General features: G+C 39.5%; 1 pseudogene; it reads right to left on the bottom strand.

Annotated features, from left to right (window-relative positions):
* Window positions 1–205: 205 nt before the first annotated feature.
* Window positions 206–13,435, bottom strand: LOC100619218 (heat shock protein HSP 90-alpha A2-like; annotated as a pseudogene).
* Window positions 13,436–21,817: the final 8,382 nt, after the last annotated feature.

Here is a 21,817-nt window from a genome sequence, read left to right as displayed (position 1 = left end):
TAATAAGACAAGGAAACTGAGGCTCCAGGAGGGCAGGTCAGACAGGTCTTCTGATCCTGAAATCCATGAACTTTCCAGCATTCCATGCAGACTAACAAATATGGAATGGAGAGACGGTTTGAATCACAAATGAGGGTGAGCTATAGTGGACTCATGTGCCTGCCTTCATTTGAAAAGATGAGATGAAGGAGGCTTCCCTCCTAAATCACCAGAGGATGCAGCAGGCAGATTCCTCCACAGATTCTTCTTTGGGACCCATGGCACTTATAGGATGGGCTCGGTCCAAGTGTCCCCCAGATGGGACACGGCTGGGAACTGGGTACCTGAAACTGGTCTTCTTATCATTGGTTCTCCCTAAATGAGCTTCTTGAATAATTCTAGACTCAAGGGGTTTCCAGAGTCACAACATGCAGGAGCACCAGGAATGGATGGACAAACTCTCTTTTGAGGAGGCAGTTTGATGAAGCATGTTGGGTCAGAAATCAGAGGACCAGGGTTCAAATTCTGTCTCTAAAACTCATTATTTGCATAATTTTGAACAAATCACAACCTTGTTAGACCTCCGTTTCCTCATCAGAATGAAGACATAGTTAGTGGCGAGAATTCTGGACTTGGAGTCTGGAATACCTAAATTCAGATCCTGCTTGGGATATTTATAAGTTATGTTACTCTGTGCATTGCACTAAGCCTTTTTTTAAGACTCAGCTCCCTTACCTGTAAAATGGGTATAATAAGAATGTCTAACTCCAAGGGATGATATGAGGATCAAATGAGAAATTCTGTTCAACATGCTGAAAAGGTTACATACATTCTAGCTCTTAAGATAAAAACGAAAGGGTCAGATTAGATGGCCTCTTAGATCCTTCCTAGCTTTGGCTTCATAACCTTGCTACTGAAATCTAAACATGAACTTTTCAGAGACATCAAGAGCTCTGTGCATTCTCTTTGTGTGAACTTACAAGTTGGTTTTCAGCTGTAGTGGTTGTCAAATGCTTGCTCTTTTCTCTGGATCTCTTCATAATTTGTGCTGAAAGTCTGAGCACTGGCTAGAAGTTTTGGGTCAAGGGAGAGAAGTGCCTATCTGTTTTGTCCCAGATGGGAAAATGCAAGATCATAGAGCACTTACAAAATTCCTATCTGGATACATTTGAGTGATCAGTCACTAGGCATCCTCCGAGAAAGAAGAATCTGAGTTAAGAAGGTCACGGATCCCTCCCAGGGGCAACCCTTTCTCTCCCAATTTCTCTATGGAGTCACTGAAGACTAATTTTACTATAATACAACTTTGGGTTCTGATTGTGTGTGTGTGTGTGTGTGTGTGTGTGTGTGTGTGTGTGTGTGTGTGTGTGTGTGTGTGTTTCTGGAATGTTGATAAGTATCAAGCTTCACTGGGAAATGAGAAATGATTGATCTGGCATATGATTTCAATGATATCAAGTTCATCTGTAATTAGAAAGTTTCCTGGGGCTCTGTAAAGTTATGTTCCAGACAATAAAATATAAAAATATATGCATTAAGGGCAGGTAGGTGGTGTAATGGATAGATCTTCTGACCTTGGTTAGAGTCATCTGGAAAAGAATAACATAGAATGGCATAGAAGCAGAGTTCCAAAGAAGTTAGATATTCCAAGAGACAGAGGCAGGGGAGGTGGAGTCAAGATAGTTGTGTAGAGGCAGTGAAAGTTCAGACATCTGAAAACCCTTCCTTACAAATTAAAAACAAAATGCTCCTAGGGGAATGAAAACCAAATCTAACAACAGGACAGAGCTAAGGAACCCTCTTGCTTGACTCGACTTAAAAGGTATGCCCCCAAACCCTGAATTCGAGAATACTTGGGTTTAAGGGGAAGGAAGAAGGAAGGTCTCAGGACCCCACCCCCACCTACAGTACTGAGCCTTCAGCTGTGCCTGGAATCTCTGGGCAGGCAAGGGCATTAGTCTAAAGGGTGTACCTTGTCAGCAAGGCTGTGCCAGGCTCAGGGCTTTGAACACAGGTGGTTGGGAGACAGCTAGAGGAGAAGCACAGAGGAGGCAGCCTAATCACAGCAGTGGAGGCACTCCATATTGCTGTGCCCCCCCCCCCCCATTCCTGAGGTTTTGGCTTCAGGCACATCCAGCTCTGCAAGTTCAACTCTGCTGGGATTAATCTTATCAAACCTTCAGAGGGCAGGGAAACTCAAACTCCAAAACCCCTCCCCTACAGATTGCTCTGAGAGCTTTGCTGACTAAGCTTCAAGGGTGAAGGTTGACAGAAAATCCCAAACCCATAGAACCAGCACATAATGAAAGGAGCAAGATTATAGGCAGCTACAAGGGGAAAAGAATGGGCAAATATGAGCAAACAACAGAAAAAGAAAAAAGAAATTACAATTGACAGCTTTTATCCAGGCAATGAACAAAGAGCAAATGTAACAGAGGAGGATCAAGGCACACCAAGAAAAAACACAGAAATCCCAGCGAATTGGACATAGGCTTTGGAAGAACTCAAAATACAATTCAAAACACAATTTAGAGAGGCTGAAGACAACTGGGAAAATAACTTTAAAGGCAATATAAGTCATCTGGAAACAGAAAATAATTTCTTGAAAGCCAAAATTAATCAGCTTGAAAATGAGGCAAAGGAGATGAAAGATTATCTCCAAAGAAAATCAGACCATAAGGAGGATAACAAAAAGCCAGGGATGAAATTCAGTCTTTAAAAACCAGAATACATAAATTAGAAGCAAGTAACTTCACAAAGCAGCAGGAAACTATAAAACAAAATGAAAAGAATGAAAAAAATAAGGAAAATATGAAACACGTCATTCATAAAACAGAAGATTTAGAAAATCAGTCCAGGAGAAACAACTTAAGAATCATTGGTCTATAAGAAGACCATGACAAAAGGAAAAGCCTGGCCATCATTCTACAGGACATTTTCCAAGAAAACTGCCCCAACACTCTAGAACAAGAGGAAAAAGTGGAGATTGAAAGATTCCACAGATCACCTCCTATACTTAATCCCCAACTGACAACACCCAGGAAAGTTGTAGCCAAATTCAAGAACTACCAGATCATGGAAAAAATATTACAAGCTTCTAAGAAGAAGTCATTCAGATACCATGGAACTACAGTAAGGATAATACAAGATCTGGCTGCATCTATACTGAAGGACCAAAAGGCATGGAATGTGATATTCTGGAAAGCAAGGGAACTAGGTCTACAACCAAGAATCAACTACCCAGCAAAACTAACTATATTTTTACAGGGGAAAGTATGGCCATTTAATAAAATAGAAGAATTCCAAACATTTGTAAAGAAAAGACCAGATCTGAGCAGAAAATTTGATGCCCAAACACAGAACTCAAGACAATCATCAAAAGGTAATTAAGAAAGGAGGAAAAAGAAAAACAAAACAAAACACTTTTTAAGGGACCCAATAAGTTAAAATATATATTATAGAAAATAAGAAAAAAAGGATATTGGTAATTCTTAAAAATTGTTATTATCACCTGGGTAGCTAGAAGATTTATACTTAGAGGGATCAGTGACAAACTGTATAGAATGAAATGCCAAGACATAAATATATATAGATATATGTCTGCATATATGTGTGTGTATTTATATATATATATATATATACACACATATGTATGTATATAACTAGAGTTAAAAAGAGGTTAATACTAAGAGAAATGGGAAAAGAAAAAATGGGGTAAATTTATATGTCACAAAGAAGCTCATGGTGGGAGGGGGAGAACATCAATACACTGGAAGGGTAAAGAGGTTGGAGACAGGAAATACTCAATTCTTATGTGAATTGAAATTGACTCAGAGGGAAGAACAATCAAATACATTGGGGGCAGAGAACTGATTTATGCTCTATAGGGAAATAGAAGGGTAACCAATGGACTGGTGGGGAGGAAAGCAGGAGGAAGAGGGTGGGGGGTAATTTTAAAAGATTGTAAAGAAAATAACAGGGGAATAAGAAAGGAGGGGAGATAGAAAGAGAAGTAAAATAAGGGTGAGGATTAGGGGGATTGATTAAAAACAACACTGGTGTAGAAGGAAATAGTGAAAGAAGAAAGGACAGGAATAGGAGTGGAAATAAAAATGCTGGGAAATACACAGCTGGTAATCATAACTCAGAATGTGAATGGAATTAACTCACCCATAAAACACAAGGAAATAGCAGTGGATTAGAAACCAAAACCCTACCATATGCTGTTTACAAGAAACACACATGAGGAAGGTAGACACATATAGAGTAAAAGTAAGCAGATGGAGCAAAATCCATTGGGCATCAACTGATAAAAAGAAGGCAGGAGTCACAAACAAGATATCTGACAAAGCCAAAGTAAAAATAGATCTAGTCAAAAGAGATAGGGAAAGCAATTATATCTTGATTAAAGGTAGTATAGACAATGAGAAAATATCAATACTCAACATGTATGCACCAAATGGCATGGCATCCAAATTTCTAAAAGAGAAAGTAGCATGGTTCAAGGATGAAATAGATAGAAAAACTATACTAGTGGGATACCTAAACCTTCCTCTATCAGAACTAAATAAATCAAACCAAAAAATAAATGAGAAAGAGGTAAGAGAAGTGAATGAAATCTTAGAAAAATTAGAGTTAGTAGACCTCTGGAGAAAAATAAATAGGGACAAAAAGGAATACACTTTCTTTTCAGCAGCACATGGTACATTCACAAATATTGACCATGTACTAGGACATAAAAACATTGCAAACAAGTGCAAAAGAGAAGAAACAATAAATGCAACCTTCTCAGATCACAATGCAATGAAAATAATAATTAATAAGGGTACATGGAGAAGCAAATAAAAAATTAATTGGAAATTAAACAATACAGTTCTCCAAAATCAGTTAAAGAACAAATCATAGAAACAATAGCTTCATTGAAGAAAATTACAATGATGAGACATCCTTTCAAAATCTATGGGATGCACCAAAGCAGTACTCAGGGGGTAATTTATATCCTTGAATTCATATATTAAAAAATTAGGAAGGGAAGACATAAATGAATTGTGCATGCAAATTAAAAATACTAGAAAGTAAACACATTAAAAATCCTCAGATGAAAACTAAATTAGAGATCCTAAAAGTCAAAGGAGAAATTAACAAAATTGAAAGTCAAAGAACCATTGATTTAATAAATAAGACTAGAAGCTGGTACTTTGGAAAAAATAAAATAGACAAAGTAATGGTCAATCTAATTTTAAAAAAGGAAAGAAGAAAACCAAATTGACAGTATCCAAGATGAAAAGGGAGATCTCACCTTTAATGAAGAGGAAATTAAGGCAATCATTAGAAACTTATGCCCAATTATATGGCAACAAATATGGCAATCTAGGTAATATGGATGACTATTTACTAAAATATAAATCACCTAAACTAACAGAGGAAGAAATAGACTACCTAAACAACCCTATATCAGAAAAAGAAATTGAACAAGTCATCAAAGAACTCCCTATGAAAAAATCCCCAGGTCCAGATGGATTCACAAATGTGTCTGTGCACAGCTTTCCAATCATTGTTTTACTTTCTCTGTTAAGACGCTCAACTGGTCCTGAATTCTGTGGATGGTATGGAACATGAAATTTTGGGATGATACCTAGATTTTCATAAACTTGTTTCAAAATGGAGTCTGTAAAATGGGACCCTCTATCCGAATCAACTAGAATTAGAACACCAAATCTTGGAATTATTTCTCTCAACAAGATCTTAACTACAAAGTTCAAAGTATTATTGCTAGATGGAAAAGCTTCTGGCCATCTAATTAGTTGGTCCACTATTACCAGGAAGAATTTAAACTTCCCTGCTTTGGGCATATTGATAAAACTTATTTGCAAGTGTTTGAATGGAGTATAAGCTAGAGGCTGACTACCAAAAACCTACTGCTTAAAAACACTTTGATTGAATTTCTGACAGACTGAGCAAACCTTATTGGAAAATATGCTCATTTTCAGGGCTATTCAATCCCTTTTGATGGTATCAATCACTGCCTGTGCCCCCAAAATGACCCTTGTTGTGAATTCCTTGGCAGATGTGAGAGTAAAATGATTTTAGAAGAATTGATTTTCCCATCAAAGCTGTCCAGATTCAATTTTCTTTTCTGGCTCCAAAATGTTGCTTCCATGTCTGAATCTCTATGTTATTATAAGCTTTTCCCAGATCTATTGGTTATATAACAGAGAGATTCATAATGCAAGCTGGAATATTCTGAGCTGCATAGTATGCAGCCATATCTGCTCTACGATTTCCATGTGCAATGAGATCTTGCCCTAACGAATGAGCTCTTCAGGGAATCATTGCCAATTCCCTTGGTAGCTGGAGAGCTGGTAGTAATTCCTTGATTATATTTGCATGAGCTCTGCTTCCCACCATATGTTATAAAAACCTCTATGTTTCCAGAGGAAGCCTGTGGTGTGACAAAGTCCAAATGCATATCTGAAATCACTAAAGATATTAACATGTTTGTTTGACAGATTTTGCCTAGGTCTCTCTGCTAACTGGACTACAGTCTCACAGTTGTGCTCTATAAAGGTTAAATTTATGGTTGAGACTGAATGTAATAATTGCTGATCGCCAAGGATTTTAATTTCTAAAATCCTAAATGAAAAACTCAAGTCAGGATGGAATTTTTATGGTGATTTAATTACAATAGGAGGAAGAAATTAAGAAAGAGAGAGAGAGAGTTAACTCAAACTACTCTGGCTCAGGCTGAGCCAAGAAGGAATTCAAGGCCATGGAGAGCCAAGGGAAAGGGGAGTCAGTCCTTTTCACTCATGTGACCGATTGAGGGAAGCCGTCTGCGGGAGCTCCTCCAAGCTCAAGTTCAAGGATTGAACTGAACTCTCGCCCTCTCCACCGGAAGTCATGAGAACTCCAAAGACAGTTCTCTACCTCACTTCCTGCATCTCACATGTGCCAATTGTGGCTCAAGCTTGGCTTAGGACAACCCAGAGGACAGTCAGTTTTTTCTCATTTGTCATTTGCTATCACATGCCCATGTAGTGTGGGTGTATACATCCCTGGCTGCTAGACTGAGCAAAATGGGGAAAATATAAAAATAACAGCTCTCCCTGTGTTGGTAAATCAGGAAGTAGTGTAGCTGGATTTAAAACATTGCATCTTTTGAGTGTTATGTTCTCATTCCCCAAGATCACTATTTCATATTTAGGCATATGTTGGTCTGAGAATGCTTGTGTCTTGTATTTTAACAAAAAAGCTTCAATTTTGTGAGAGCAATAAACTTTAAGTGGACAACCTAAAAGCAAATGTGCAGATTTTGTAATAAGTAATGTAGCTACTGCAACCCATCTTGAGCATAGAGATATTCCTGCAGCTATGGGAAAAAATTTTCAGAGTAATAATCCATAGGAAGATAATTTAGTCCTAAGGTCTGTGTAACCACCCCTGAAGCTACTCCCTTTTACTTGTGGGCAAAAAGTGTGAAGAGCAGGAGCCGATGATATGGCTTCCTTTAGTTTTGCAATGGTTTGTAAATGCTCTGGTCTTAATTTTAATGGCTCATATTCTGCATCTTTTGTCAAAGCTGTTAGTGATAGTGAACTCCCCATAATTTGGTATCTACTGCCTGCAAAAACCCATGGTCCCTAAGATGGCTCTGAGTTGCCTTTTGGTTTTAGGGACCCTCAGCTTCTGTATGTCTGCCACTCTCTTTTGGGAAATGCTTCTGGACCCCACAGATAGCACAAACCCAAGGTACTCAACACAAGGAAGACACCACTATACTTTGGCTTTTGATAGCTTGTGTCCCTTCTTGCACAATTCACATAAAAGATATTTAACGTCCTTCTGACACATTTTTGAAGATGGAGAAGCTAGAAGAAGGTCATCTACAAAATGTATCAGCTTGTTGTCTTCAAAATGTATAATTTTTAGATCTTTATTTAAGAATTGCGAAAATAGGGAGGGATTTTCACAGAATCAATGGGACAGAAGAGTCCAGGAATAAGTATTTCCTTGCCAAGTATTTCCTTGTTTTAAAATTCACACATGTAAATGCAAATACCTTTTGTGAGTCCTTGTGTATGGGTATTGAGAAGAAAGCAAAACACAAATCAACCATGGTAAAGTATTTTGCATTTCTTGGGATTGAGGAGATAATTGTTGCAGGACTGCTGTGTCATTATTTAGTGTAAAAAGGACTTTGCAATTGTCTTCTACTATGTCCTGGGCTACAAGGGCATTGAAGTCCTGGGCAGCTTCATAGTGGCTTTTCTGGTCAAAAACTTTCCTGATACCTTCAGTGAAGCCAAGTTCATTATCTTTAGCATGCTAGTCTTCTACAGTGTGTGGGACTACTTTCTCCCCACTGTGAAACACAATTGAGAGAACCCCACGACTCTGGAGTTGCTGTTCAAGCAGGCCCCATAGATTTCTCACTTCATGATTTAAACCCAGGTAATAGTGTGTACATAAAAAATTTCAAACATACTGGGTTGACCAAACCTACTTATGATGGACAGTTCCAGATCCTATAACTATACCAACAGTCATAAAAATTGGAAAGAGGAACTCATGGATTCATTGTAGCCATGTAAAACAAGTACCTTATTTTGATAATGAATAATTGCTTGTACTTATTGTATTTGACTATTGAACATGATCAGACTTCCCTATTCTGGATATGTACTTTTTTATTGCACTTAATTTGGTTGATCCTTCTACCTGAACAAATTGCCCTTGTAGGACAACAGATATATTACCTCAAAAACAAAAATCTGTATTAGTGATCTGTATTGACTTGATGTGCCTTTTGTAACATTTTGGGCTTTTTGTAATTTTTTAATATTTTCTTGAATGTATTATTCCTTTATCTACCTCATTTGCACTCACACTGTGGCTCATGGCAAGTTAAAGAGGAAATTAATCTTATTTTTTTGGAAAGTAACCTCTATACTTCTGTGATTGTCAAATATACATTTTTGACATTTTTGTTTTTCTTCCTACATGTGCCATAGAGTATTTGATTTTTTCTCTCTCATTTTTTTGCATTCGAAGCACTTCACCACTATTGAGAAGATTTTCTTTTAACTATTTTTGATTTTTGCAATAGAATAAGCTAAGATGTCCATTTGCATAGCATAAACTACAATGATTACTAGTTCTTGCTTGAATTGTCTATGGTATCACAGTATTGATTATACTTTGAAGGGGAAAGAAACCTAAACTTCCCCTTAAAGAGCATGTTCATGTCATATTTTTTTTAAGTAATTTAACAAAAAATAAAGAGAACATATCTGAAAATATACATCAGAGGGAATGAAGACCTCAAGTATTTTCTCTCAACACCTTATACAAAATAACTTATTCAGACTTGTCTAGGAAACATGCTTTTGCTCCATGGATTGGAACGCTGTAGTCTACTTCTTCCATATGCAATGTGTCATCATCTCCTTCAAGGTGGCATTTCCTCAGTTATAGCTGCATTGGTTTCTTCAGTCGTCGAAGCTTTTTCATCAATTCCAAGCCCAGCCTGGTGTATTCCTTTTTGTCCCTATTTATTTTTCTCCATATGTCTATTAACTCTACTTTTTCTAAGATTTCATTCACTTCTTTTACCTCTTTCTTATTTATTTATTTTTATTTGATTTATCGAAATTTGGTAGTGGTTGGTTCAAATCTCCCACTAATATTGTTTTACTGTCTATTTCTTCCTTCAATTCTCCTAGTTTCTCCATTAGAAATTTGGGTGCTATATTATTTGGTGCATACATGTTGATTAGTGATATTTCCTCATTATCTAAAATCCCTTTTAACAAAATATATTTTCCTTCCCTATCCCTTTTAATCAGGTCTATTTTTGCTTTGGCTTTATCAGATATCATGATTGCAACTCCTGCCTTCTTTCTGTCTGTTGAGGCCCAGAAGGTCTTACTCCATCCTTTAATTCTGACCTTGTGGGTGTCTACCCACCTCATGTGTGTTTCTTGAAGACAACATATGGTAGGGTTTTGGATTCTAACCCATTCTGCGATTCATCTACATTTTGTGGCTGAGTTCATCCCATTCATGTTCAAAGTTATGATTGTGACTTGTGAATTCTCTGGCATTTTGATATCCTTCCCTAATTCTAACCTTTCTTCTTTAGCTCTAACCTTTTAATCCAGTGATTTCCTTTAAATCAGTCCCCCTTGTCCTCTCCCTTGATATGTTTCCCTTTCTATCCCCTTCCTTTTTGTTCCCTCCCCCTCCCCCCTCTCTTTCCCTCCCTTTTTGTTTTCCCTCCCCCCTCCCCCCCTTGGTTTTCCCTTCTCCTTACCCTTGTTGCGTAAGATAGAATTCAAGATCCCAATGGATCTGGATGTTTTTCCCTCTCAGATTTGATTTCCCTGAGAGTAAGGTTTAAGTAAAAACTCTCTTCCTCTCCTTCTTATAGGAGTTTTCTTCCCCTCCCCTTCCCGTGTGAATCTTTGTGTGAGAAAGATTATTCTATTTGATTTTTCTTTTCCCCCTATTTACACATTACATTTTCCATATATTAATATATATATAGAGAGAGATTGATATAAATGTAGTCCTTATAGAAGAGAGTTTGAATAAATGAAAAGATAACAATTTTCTCCTTTTCCCTTTCCATCATATTTACCTTTTCAGGTATTCCATGCTCTTTGTTTTTCGATATCGAACTTTCCACAGAGCTCTGGTCTTTTCTTTGCAAAAAGTTGGAAATCTTCTATTTTGTTGAATGCCCATACTTTCCCTTGGAAGTATATAGTCAGTTTTGCTGGATAGCTGATTCTTGGTTGAAGACCCAGCTCTCTTGCCTTTCTGAAAATCATGTTCCATGCCTTACGATCATTCAGAGTGGAACTTGCAAGGTCTTGTGTGACCCTGATTGGCATTCCTTTATATCTAAATTGTCTTTTTCTGGCTTCTTGTAGGATTTTTTTCTTTTGCTTGAAAGCTTTGGAATTTGGCAATTACATTCCTGAGAGTTGTCTTTTGGGGATTTAGTGTAGAGGGTGCTCTGTGAGCTCTTTCAGTGGCTGTATTGCCCCCTTGTTCTAGAATCTCTGGGCAATTTTCTTTGATTATATCTTGTATTACAATGTCACCTTTGCTGTTTATTTCTGGCTTTTCTGGTAGTCCAATTATTCTTAAATTATCTCTTCTTCCTCTATTTTCCAAGACTGTCACCTTGTCAGTGAGATATTTTATGTTCTCTTCTAATTTCTTGATCTTTTGGCTTTGCTTTATTGATTCTTGCTCTTTTACCTGCTCGTTGTCTTCCAGTTGCCTAATTCTGACCTTTAAAGCCTGGTTTTCCTTTTCAGTTTGGTCAAACCGGTTTTGTAGTTGTGTGAAATTCTTTTGCATTATTTCCCACTTTTCCTGTCATAAGGCTTCCATCTTTTTTATCATTTTCGATTCAAATTCTTCAAAAGTTTGTGGAGAGTTTCCATTTCCTTTGGAAGGTTTTTTTGTATTTTTGCTCCATAAAATGTGTCCAAAGTTGCCCCCTTCTTGTTTTTCTTGTTGTATTGAGGCTTTTTTGCTTCTGTGCTGTTTGCCATCTCTATCTGAGTGAGGGGGTCTGGCTCTTCTGTTACCTGTCTCATGTTCAGTGGCTTTAGCCCCAGGGAAATTGTCTGCCTTCCCCAGGAAGCCCAAAATTGCTGGTGTTTTGGTGTTACTTCCCTCCTCAGTTCCCTCCCAAAGCTTTTCTGTTGCCTTACTTCTATGCTCTGAGCCTGGCTTGACACTCTCAGATGTATTTCAATGCCTTTGCTGGCCAAAGGAGCCTGCACTCTGAGGGGGAGGGCCCATGGCTTCCTGGAGCTCTGAGGGCTGGTGATAGGATTAACCTCAGACTGAGTATGCCCTGAGGCAGGGACCTTCAGTGAGTCTCAGATGGAAGGATCTGGTCAGGGGGCTACAGGCTTCCCCCCCCCCCCGTCTCTCTCTGTTTCCCTGCTGTCTGGGTGCCCCCACGACTGGCTCAGGTTGTTTTCAGGGTGTGGCCTTCAGAATAGCTGGCTCCCGAGGCCCTTTTGCCTGCCCTGAGGTTCCTGCTGCTTCCTTGGATTCAGAGCTCTGGGTTGGGGTGGATGGGTCCTGGGACCTTCCTTTTGCCTACCCCTTAGATCCGAGTGATCTCGGGTTCTGACTTTTGGGGGGCCGTACCTTTTGATCCAGGTCTAGGAGGAGTGTTCCCGGGGTCTATTCTGTTGTTTGTTTTGAATTTCGGTGCCCTAGGAACATTCAGTTTGAGATCGGTAAGGAAGGGTTTCTGGAGCTCTGAACTTTATCTTTCTCTAAGCTGCCATCTTGACCGGAAGTCCTCCACCACACCTTTAATGAAATTCAGATATTCAGGGATCAGCTCTTCACAGTTATCCATGATGAAAACCCTACACCCATACAATTTGATGTTAATCTTTTTCTTTCTATTTTCAAATAAGTCAAAGGGGCATGTCGTGGTACAAAGAGAAGGGCTCAGAATTCCAACTGTCCTTTCACTGAGAAGTGTTTCACAGCTAAATGATCTTCCCAGTCATTTGTCAAACTCTTATAGAATTCCTCATATTCCTTATTAGTAATATCAGGATTTCTGGTCCAAATTGGTTTTGTTTTGTTAAGTTCTTCTTGATCAATGCATTTTTCTTTAATTTTCTTCTTTTTCTTCTTGCCATCATCTTTCTTTTCTTCTTCATCATCAGAGCCAACATCTTCTATCTCTGGTTTATCCTTAGACTCCTTTTCTTCTGTTTCCTTCTCCTATTTCTCTTCTTTTTCCTCTGCTTCATCATCACTGACTTCTTTATCCCATTCTTTTCCCACAAAAAAGTGTAATTGGATAGTCAAGAAATTGAGAGTACCTCTTCACAATTTCCTTTATTCTTCTTTCCTCCAACTACTCAGTTTGGTTCTCTTTCAGATGCAGAATTACCTTTGTTCCTGGACCCATAGGTTTACCTTTATCAGTCCTAACAGTGAATGATTCTCCTGAAGACTCCCAGGCATACTGCTCATCATCATTATGTTTAGTAATAATAGTCACTTTCTCAGCAAACAGATAGGCAGAGTAAAAACCAACACCAAACTGACCAATTATGGAGATATCTGCACCAGCCTATAATGCTTCCATGAATGTCTTGGTTCCAGACTTTGCTATGGTACCAAGATTGTTGATCAAATCAACTAAGGGTGCAATCATCTTTTTTTGGAATGATACTAATGTTTAGCTCTTTCCTAGAATCTAGTTTACTTGGATCTGCCAATCTCTTGTATCTGATTTTATCCAAGGCATCATATGAATTTGAAATTAGCTCTCTCAAAAAGATCTTTATTAGAACATATTAATTGTTAAAGATATCAATGGAGCAATTTATTCCTGAAAGGCAAAAGTCTCCACTTCCTCTTCCTCCATAGGTTGGTCCTGTGTCTGTGTTTCCTTGGGCATCTTGGCAGAGAGTATGGTAGCCCAAAGGCTTCAGCTGGCAGCAAGATGAAGAGCAAACTCCTCATCCCTATTCTGCCTTTGTATTCATACTTCATATTGCTTCTAAGAGAGAAGGTCAGGATTGTAAATGGAAGGTACATATCTGGGTTTATCAGTTAAGAACACCTAAAGTTGATGCTTACCAAAAGCTTGGGGAAAGGCTGAGGAGATCTATCTCTCAGAAACTCCTACTGTCCTATAGCTTCTGCTGCTCTGAGGTCGGCTTCCTTCAGCCAGCACTGCAGGGGAATTCCTTATGTACTCTTTGACCTGGGGTGCCTTTAGAAACTTGGGGTGTCCAGGAAAGCCTTTCCCCTCATATTATTAATTATAATTAATCTTGGAGACATATTAAATTCATGATTATTTATTTGAGAGAGAGAGAGAGAGAGAGAAAGAAATTAGCAGTCTACCTAGAAGGTCTCTGATATGAGCTGTGGAAGCAGAATCTTAAGCTTTGCCATGTAGAAGTGGGCTTGTAAAAATGGCATGAGAACTAAACCATCCTTCCCCCTCCTCCTTTTGCCTGATAGTTTCTTTTCACAGAAGCCATTTACTGCCCATCCCATATTTCCTCAACCCCTCCCTCCTCTGCTGGGTCCTGGGCTTGGATCCTGGGACCATTGCCACCTCCTGGTCCCCCTTCACAGTCCTCTCTTACTCACCCCTCACTTTTGTCCCAACCTTGAAGTGTCTAGGTCCTCTTCTGGTCTGTAAACAAGGAAGGTCAGCTGTCTCCAGTACAGGCTGTTGCTTCTCTCTCCTCACCTCAGTCATAGCCTGAGCTGGGGCCTAACCTCTTTGGAAGCTATTCAGGGAGTTTAACAGAGAATTTGAGGAACTCATTATTAAGTCCCCCTCTAAATCACCCCAAAATACCCCTAACTGGTGAATGCCTGATGAGGAGATGGTCCAGCCAACCTTCAGCCCTATCCTCACACAGGGGTACATGGGAACATTTACTCTTAGGCCTGAAGAGAATATTTACACCCCCCCCACCACTCATTAACCAAATTCTGTTTGAAAGGAAGAAGTTCTTTGGTTTCAAAAGCTGGCCAGCAGTCTCTCAAAGCCAAGGGTTGCTTCTGTCTAGGTGGGATGACTTAGGTGAATAAAGAGTAGGTGACATCTGAATGTTCAGACCTGATGCTCAGGCATCACAAAGCTGTTCCACCAGGCATAGAGCTCATGTTTATTATATAGTTCAGTGGTTACATGCTTTTCTGGCACACAGTCTCATTTTTCAACATACATGATCTTCTACAGATAATTGGATGTCATTCATTAACTTTTAACAAATTGTTTAAGTAACATTGTTATCATCTTGCATACCATGTTGCTACAACAGAGAAATATGTGATAGAGATAAATGACATAGTCAGGGTAACCTGGCGTCACTTCCCACTGACTGTGGAATGACCAGCTAAGAGAATCATTGTTGCTTTTGATCAGCTTTCATAATTAATCAGAATTACTTAGGAGATTGTAACAAAACCATTCACTGCTGGGTACAGAGTTAAAGAGTAATGTAAGACAGACCAGAATCAGGAATTTCCTCAATTTCCATGTTACATTTTTCTCTATTTCATTAAAGCACCTCAGCAATGTTGCCTGGTTATTATACACCAACAGATCTAGTGAAGTGTGTCATTGCAGCTTGTGCTTAGAGGAATGATTGCTGTACCTGTGCATTTGGCTTGCAATGGGTGTGGGGAATCTGGATATGCCTCTGCTGAGAGAGAAAGGAGGGGGTAGTGGGTACATAATGATCTTTGGTTATTTATTCTGTGAATAAGATCTTTGGGGTAATATTCTGGGGGGATTAAAATGGGATGTGTATTAGTCCTGTGAGTAATTTGCTCTCATATTACTTCTCCTGAAACTAGGGAGAGAACAACAATCATAGCCAGCAGTAAGGGAAGTTAGTGGAAGAAGTCACATAGAAGGGGGATGAGTGGGTGCCTCCATCTTTCCAAGGGGTTGCTTTGCAACCTTGGTTTCCATGTGTGACCTTGTTAATGTAAGGATAATTTTAGGGTTGTGACTCAATCCAAATTAATTTTTGGTCTCCAGGGAATATCCCAAACAAAATACCCAAGTCATCTGGAAATTTATGGTTATTTTAATTAATATAGAGGAAAGGAATTAAGGAAAAGGGAGAGGGAAAGGGTATAGGATTTCTCCCACCTGACTTGTGCCAGGAGAAGTTCAAAGTCCTCCACCACGAGGTCTCTGAAGATTAGTGGCTTTCTAAGAGGATAGTGTTTGGAAGGTAAAGGAGAAAGAATCAACCTAAACTCCAATAGAGATCAGAAAAGATGTCTCACCTGAACTGGGCTACTCAGCTTCTCCCAGTATAGTATCAAGGAAAACTCACCACCAAACTGGACAATAGCTTCCGCCACACCAAGATGCTGGAACACTTAGCACATTGCCAGTCAGAGCCAGCTTTCTGCGGAAAAAGCCGGAGAGAGGAAGTGACACGAAATATATAGACGGTTTTTACATCACTTTCCTGCATCTCAAATGTACTAATGGTAGCTTAAGCTCGACTTAGGGCAGCCCAGGGGTCTGCCAGCTATTTCTGATTTGTCATTTGCTAGCACATGTCTGTTGACAGCCATCTTCCTAAATACTTAATCTTTAAGTATGGGTATATATATATTTCTGATTTTTGTTAGACTAAGTAGGGTGGAGTAATCTAAAGTTCACAAAACAGCATGGGTTTGACAGGCCTCAGTATTCCCCCCCCCCTTTTTTTAATTGAAGTGATTTCAGTTCAATTTGGACTTGACAAATGGTAGAACTTAGGGATTTGATGATGACTGGAAAACAAAAAAGAATAAGAAAAAAATAAGAATAAGATCAAATCCACAAGTAATAAGGGAATAAATAAAATCATTGTGGGAGACAAAGGAAGAGACACTTTCAAAAAAAGGAATTGGCAATGGAGGATGCAGAAAAAAGGGAAGTACTGGAAGGACTAATATCCATGATTTGTTTATGTAATATTTTTAGATCAACAGAAAACTCTGAATGATTCCATATACCAAAAATGTATTGTTGTATGTTCTCCCAAGGAACATCTGATTGATTGTAAGGGAGGGGAGAAACACAGATCCACTTAAAATCAGCATGATACTTTGATTTGAACTTCACTTTTATGTTTTGTAACTGATTTTCAAAATAAAGAATGACCTCTTCAAGGACATTTATACATGCTTCTATGCCTTTGTCTATGTGTTCCTGGGTTAAGAGAGCAAGGGAAACATTTTTTTTTTGAGAGATTATCTACATGTTGTGCAGTGTGGACTGTTTGAATAAGAGCAATGGTGGAGGCTGCCAGGGATGCAATGACAGAGATAAGTGCAGTAATACCCAGAATAAGAGAGGCAATGAAGCGCTTAGGGCAACTTAAACTATTGGAAATTAATTGCAGGGCATAAATGCCTGGATCATCATCATACTAGTCAGTGGTCATATTAATAGGAAGCATAGTAAAAGGTGGTTGTTTGACAACATATACAGTAGAAGCAGGAATTGAGGGATTAAGACAATTTGTTAAAATGCAACCTGAACAAGCAATTCTAAAAGTCATGGGGAAAGTACTTTGTAGAGATGAATAACCTTTAGGTGGTTGGATGAGTAGTGCATGAGGAGATCTGATATATGCCTGAATGGGTCTGGACTCTCTCTTGCCACTAGGGTATAGTAACACAGTAGGGCGGAGAGAGGCAATGAGTTTCCATAAAGAAAAATGAGTAATTGGACATGGTTTTCAAAAAAGACCAGAAAGGATGAAAGCCAACCAGGTCTATACCAGTGAGAGATTGGTACCTCAGCAGGAAAAATTTGATTAATCTTAGTTCAATTAAGATTGGAGAAGCCAGCTGTAAAGTTTTTTAATTCTTCCAAAATCACAATCTGGACTAACAATAGACCAGTCAAATATGTAAAAGGAACCATTAATAATGGGGTAACAGACACCCTTGTGGGGGAATCCACATTCTCTCCAAGGAGGAAATCCATATCTATCATCAATTGGATACCAAGGTTTGTCAGAGATGTGTTTGCATTCAGGAATATTCTCAGGGGGACGTTCAGGAGTTATCTGAACAGAGAATGCATTCAATGAAGAAATGGGATAGCATATGAAGTAACCACATAAGTCTCGAGTTATCTTTGCCAGGAGAGTCAGTAAGATATAAGCAAACATCTGCCAGCAAGCAGCCTGGAGTTGGATCCAAGGGCCAAGGTGGCATGTGGAACAAGCCAGAGTATGTGAAATTTAAAAAGGACTTTTGCAGTATGTAAGCATCTGTAGGATCACCAAGAAACTCAGAGTCACTGGTATAGACTTGAAAATCATTGAGCCATGTAACAGGATGTAAAATGGGAAATTCAAGGAAATAATCCCAACAAATGGTAGCAGGAATTGACCATGTCTGGGGTTGGTTCTTTGTTGTGATGTCTTACTATATCACAAGCTTGCTGTGAGAGAATCTTCAGTTGACCCCACATGGGGAGGGGGGTCAGTGGTATGGGTTGAGGCAGTCAGGCATCGCCAACAGAGCAGAGGTAAGACATAGCAAGGCAGAGAGTGTTGGTCCACCAGATCAATCAAGTTGTCAACAGGATCAGGGGAGGGTGGAGTTGTAGAAGATGAAGAGGCACTCCTAGGAGGTGGGGGTTGGGGAGGGATGCTTTGGCTGCTGGCTGAACATATGGTTGAATGAGTTGGTCAGGAATCCAGATAGGTGAGTCAGTCCTATGGAAAAACACATGCAAACCCTCGTCCCCTTGCTAACAGAGGATCGGGACCTTTCTGTACACCAGATAGCACATCTTTCCACTTTACTAGAGGTTTGGGGAAAGCCTTGTCTGAACACTAACATCTATCCATGGTGATGGCTTGTCACTGTTAAGATTCAAATGATTAATGGCAAGCATCATGAGGAGAGGAATGTGAGAAATCACCATCCTGAAACTTAGTAATTTGTGCTTGAAGTGTCTGGTGAGCACACTCAATGATTGCTTATCCCTGTGGATTATAAGGAATTCCTGTGGAATGAGAAATCCGAAAAGTGGCACAAAATTTTGCAAAGTATTTAGAAGTGTGCAGGTTCATTGGCATTCCTAGATAGGAGAAACATGAAAACAAACATTGTGAAACATCCTTGAATGCTTTGCCTATGTGAGCTGTTGCTATGATAACATGAGAGAAGGTATCAATAGAAACATGTACATAGGATAGACAATCAAAGGAAGGGACGTGTGTTACGTCCATGTGCCAAAGATAATTAGGTCGGAGGTCACGAGGATTAACACTATAACTAGGAGAATTGTAGTAAGCAAATACTTCTTGTTGCAAAATGATTTGCAAAATGATTGACAGGGACAGGTGACACAGAATCAATGGGAGCCTGGGTCAAGAGTCTAAGGTCCCAACTGAAAAAAAAAAAACAAAAACAGACTTCTGGGGGAAGTTTGGAGGTAGCTGTGATTTCTATTTTTCTACACGTTTTCTGGCCCTTTTTGGAGATACCAGCTTGAGAGGGGAAAACCTGCTTGAACTGGCTGCAGGCAGCTAGAAGGAAGACCAAATAAGAACTTCTCTTCTGGACCTACTTTGGACTTTACCTTTGGGATCTTGGCTCATTTTCTGGACTCAGATGTGAGGTTCTGTTTGGGGAAACCTTAACTTATTTAGTCTAGATAAATTAGCCATTAGGATATTAATAACGGAATTTAGGTTTGGGGATAAGATTAAGAAGTTTTCCTTCTCCCTTGTTACCCTCCTTCCTCTCCCATTCCCCATCAATAAACTTAAACTATTTAGATGTTTCCCTCTTGTCTCTTTCCCTTAAACAATCCCATAATAACATTATGAAGATGTAAAAGACAATGTGAGCAATTACAGACAATGGTTCGAGCAGCCTCTCTTGTAATACAAAATTGAGGACACAGCACAGAGGCATCCTGGTGATGTATTTTGCGGCTGGCCTCGGCGTCTTGGAGGGCTGTAAGGACTGCACAGGTTAGGCTACTGGCAAGTTGATTGCCTTCATGGATAGGGCCTGGCAATGATGAATGGGCCCTGACATATCCAATATGAAACAGGCTCGAATTAACTTCTGGAGCTCTGATCCAAGTGGGAAAATGGAACTCTTAGATAAAGGCAGGTTGGCTGTTTCAATGTGAGGAAAAAGTCTGACCACATACTGAGAATCAGAGTACAGATTAAAAGGTACATTAGCTAATTTCTGAAAAGCAAAAGTGACTGTAATGATCTCTGTACATTGTGCGGAGGTTTTCATTGATTCCTGAAAAAAGGGTTCATTATTAACGACTGTGACAGCTTTTCCATTAGAGGATCCATCTGTAAAAACAATAGCAACAGGGGGAGAAGAAAGTGGGCTTGGAGATGACTGGGAAGGAAAAAGAATTGCCCATCTCTTTAAGAACTGCAGAAGAGGGTGAGAGGGAATATAACAAATATCTCCAGAACAACCTGCTACAGCGACTTGCCAATCTTTTGAGTAATAATAAAGATCATTTATCTGTGTAGCATTTAGGGGTGTGATGATAGAGGAGGGGCCTGCACCCAAAAGTTCTCTGCTTCTCCTTTAAAATCAGATCAGCCATTAGCATGGCATATGAGGAAATAACTTTCTGAGTAGAGTTTGGGCAGAGGCAACCGTTCAAGCACGGCATTCTGCAAGGATCCAGTGGGAGTGTATGCCATGGGAAGTATTAGTGACCAAGGCAGATTGTAATCTAAGCGAGAGAGCTGTTGGTTGTTAATGGCTTGATTCACTAAAGCCAAGGCTTTTGTTCCCTCTTCCATGAGAGGAGGGAGGAGGGGGCAACAGGGGAGAAGGGTTTCCCTTTAAAATCTCAAACAAAGGCTTGAGTTCTGCCATGGAAATTTTCAGAAAGGGACAAATCCAGTTAACGTTCCCCAGTAGTTTTTGAAAATCATTTAAATTTTTAAGGTGGTCTATCCTTAATTGCAAGTTGTGGTGTGATATAAGATTGGCTTTCCCAATAGTACGTTCTAAATATAGAATAGGGCGTTCAGTTTGAATTTTATCCGGTGCAACTTTTAACCCATAGTTTGACAAAGCCTGAACAGTGCTGGACATAATCTCATGCAGCTTGGCGCAGTCAGGGTAAGCCAACGATGTCATCAATGTAATGTATAATATATGTGTCTTGGAATTGTATTCTTATTGGGTTCAAGGTAAAATCAACAAATTTTTGACAGAGGGTCAGGGAATTTTTACAGCCCTGGGGCAGAATTAACCAATGAAATCGCTGATAGGGTCTTTTAAATTTTACTGAGGGTACACTAAAAGCAAGTCTAACTCTATCCTGAGGCGATGAAGGGATAGTAAAAAAGCAGTCGTGCAGGTCAATTGCAATGATCTCATATCCTTTGGAAATGGCTATGGGGGAGGGGAGTCCTGGTTGGAGGCTTCCCATGGTTTCCATGGTTTTATTAACTGCCCTTAAGTCTTGGAGGAGTCTCCATTTGCCTAATTTTTTCTTAACAAAAATTGGAGTATTCCATGGACTATTACTTGGCTCAATATGCCCTAATTTTAATGTGTTTGAACTAACTCCTATAGAGCCTATAATTTATCCTTTTGTAGGGGCCACTGCTCAATCCAGATAGGCTCATTTGTCTTCCAGACTATTGGGTCTGCTGTTATTTTTGGCAATGGCCCCTAAGGAAAAATCCAAGGGTCCTTTATCAAGGGGAGTCTGGATTTCATCATCTAGTTTGACTAGGGAGACCATCTGTGATAAGATATCTCTTTTTTTTTTCTTTTTAATTTTTAAAAACCCTTACCTTCTGTCTTGGAGTCAATACTGTGTATTGGCTCCAAGGCAGAAGAGTGGTAAGGGCTAGGCAATGGGGGTCAAGTGACTTGCCCAGGGTCACACAGCTGGGAAGTGTCCGAGGCCAGATTTGAACCTAGGACTTCCCATCTCTAGGGCTGGTTCTCAATCCACTGAGCTACCCAGCTGCCCCCAAGATATCTCTTCTCCATATAGTTAAAAGGAGAGAGGGAACCATGTATGGGCAGAAATGCCCTGACAGTTTTCCAAAAGACCAGGTCAAAATCTGAGAGCTCTAAGCAGCATTAGTGGCTTGTCCAATACCTACAAGGTTGGAGGAGGTAGCCTTAGTGGGCCAGGCCTGGGGCCAGTCTTTCTCTGCTATACAGCTGATATCTGCCCCATGTCAAATACTCCAATATTTTTGCCACTAATTTTAGTAGTTTTCATAGGTCGTGAATCCTTTATTTACTGAACCCAAAATGCTCAGTTAGAGGA

This window comes from Monodelphis domestica, chromosome 4, assembly GCF_027887165.1.
Source record: "Monodelphis domestica isolate mMonDom1 chromosome 4, mMonDom1.pri, whole genome shotgun sequence".
Taxonomy (NCBI): Eukaryota; Metazoa; Chordata; class Mammalia; order Didelphimorphia; family Didelphidae; genus Monodelphis; species Monodelphis domestica.
Note: the sequence above shows the minus strand (reverse complement) of the source record. Positions and strands in the feature narration are given on the sequence as shown.